General features: G+C 44.1%; 1 pseudogene; it reads right to left on the bottom strand.

Moving 5' to 3' along the window:
- Nucleotides 1-210: 210 nt before the first annotated feature.
- On the bottom strand, nucleotides 211-2059 carry LOC147093904 (endogenous retrovirus group PABLB member 1 Env polyprotein-like; annotated as a pseudogene).
- Nucleotides 2060-2380: the final 321 nt, after the last annotated feature.

Below are 2380 nucleotides of genomic sequence, written 5' to 3'. Positions count from 1 at the left end.
AAAGTAAATTAGCAAAAAATATAAAAACAGATAGTAAGAGTTTTTATAGTCATATAAAAAGAAAAAGGGTGGCTAAAGTAAATGTTGGTCCTGTTACCGCTGAGTTGGAGCCTGAACGGACCAAGTGATATACAAGGTCGACGTATACCCAACCTCAGCTTAATAGAGTAATACGACTCAGACGACTGTGGTATAATTGAAATGTGAGAATACACTTTATTTGCAGAGCGCTCTGGGAGAAGTGCTATGCACCCCTGTGCAACCGCCAAGCTTCTCGTTTTACATTCTAAATGCATTTACCTTTATACACAAATGAAAGGTTAAGCAGATTAATCACAGAAATGCCTCATGACAGTGTAGCAGTAAAATATTTTAAACAATGTTCAGCAGAACTAAGACTTCTTCGGACTTTTCACCGTGAGATATGATAAGCAGAAATAAAACAATAGCAGACTGTCTGTCCTTGCAAGATAACCGAAGTACAAAACAGGATGCAGCTGGCACTACTCATCCCAGGGTAGCTCAAGGTCCAGTTTTAGCCTGTAACAAATGTCAAGTATCCCGACGAGCTTTGCAAAGTCCTTTAGTACCGAAATTCCCTCCAACAAACCCTCCTTTTGGTCTTGGAGCACGATCCTCTTGCTCCAGGCGACCACCAATCTTCTTTCTTCACAGTGTCGATCTTACAACCACTGACTTAAGGGGGAGTCGGCCGGATTAGCTTTGTCCTCCGTTTGCTGTTCTTCAGGCAATAGCTCGTCTATCATACTGACTGGCATTAACTGTGTCATTGCCATTTTGCAACAAGTTTTTAAGATGGTTAACAGACAGCATATTGCAACATCTATCGCGACAGTAATGACCAGTGTATGCATTATCCAGGGGCCCCATCCCGTTAGCCCTAGGCAGTCCAACCATCCCTGCCCGGGATTGGTATGGAGTTTCTTCACTTCATCCCTCATGTGGGTTACCAGGTTTGTGATATTCTCGGAGCTATCTGGGATATATGTACAACATTCCTGCCCTATCAAGGCACATGTACGACCCCGCTCTGCTAACAGGTAGTCTAATGCCATCCGGTTCTGTAAGGCAACCGTCCGTATCGCCGTCATCTCATCACTTATTTCTGCCAGTGCCTCCTCGGTGTCACTAGGTACCTTTTCTAACAATGACGCGACAAGCTGGATTTCTTTTATTGCTCTGCCTGTCCCATAAGGAGGGAATAAAATGGCGAAATACCGTTCGGTTTCTGTAATGTCGCGTTTGGCTCGATAGTGACGGTGGTCAGTTAGGGAGGACAGATGGTAAACATATGGTAGCACGTATCCCAAATAACAAGATCCAGTCCAAGACCGGGGGAGCCACGGGTAGGCTCTGTGACCACATATAAAATACGTCCTATTATATGCGGTTAGATTGTCGCCTGGTGATTTACGAATCCTCCACCTCCATCTGATTTCCTCCCCTTCCCATGGTCCCCCAGTTGTCTTATTGGGGGTTCCGATATGATTTAATTGGAAGAAACCTTGGCCGCAGCCTTCGGTGAGGTTGCATTTTGTTATATTAACATCTTGGAAACAATTACTGCGTCCTACTTCTGTGCCTATGGACACATTCTTCGTTAAACATATTGGCCCCTCCGGCCCACCAACCCTTAAAGTATTAGTAAGGACTAAGGATGGAGGCTGCCTATTCCGATTATTATTAGGCTGGTACCACCCCTGGAAAGTGGTTAGGTCATAACCTGCCGACTTCCATTTGTCTCTGTCACCCTCCTGGTTGTATGAATCTTTATAATCGCCGCTGACGTTCTGGCGCATGACCCATTCCGCCATCTCTGAGGCATTGAACGGGATGGCTCTCAACGAATTCCTCCTTTACTATGGGTTGGGATGTGACTACAGACCCAACAGCTGGACTGTCCCGTTTCCTTAGCATACTCATATGACATATACACAAAAGTATTTACATGTAATTCTCGCTTACATAGCGGTCTTCCCCCGGCTACCGCAACAATACATATTATCGCAACTAAACATATTACGGTCTCCCTCCTCATCTTTTATTAAATACTGTTGTTCTGGTGTTATTTTAATCTTTCGTTGGCCCTCCCGATAACACTCTTGTATTAACACGTTTAAGTAAAAGCACATAAGCACAAATGATGCAATAAGCCACAAAACAAACGCCCACACAGGCACACAGATCAAAGAATCATACATTAATCAGCTGTTATTGATCTGTAAGACAAGTACAAAGGATGTGTCATTAGCAATTTGCCACACACACACCCTCCTTTTGTTCATTGTACTCCACTAGACTCATCTTCCTTTTGCTGAGGTTCTCTACTGGTATTACCATCCCTGGGATTTTCTTCCTG

This window comes from Somniosus microcephalus, unplaced genomic scaffold (genome assembly GCF_052327205.1).
Source record: "Somniosus microcephalus isolate GS21.2 unplaced genomic scaffold, FLI_Smic_1.0 unresolved_chr1, whole genome shotgun sequence".
NCBI lineage: Eukaryota > Metazoa > Chordata > Chondrichthyes > Squaliformes > Somniosidae > Somniosus > Somniosus microcephalus.
Note: the sequence above shows the minus strand (reverse complement) of the source record. Positions and strands in the feature narration are given on the sequence as shown.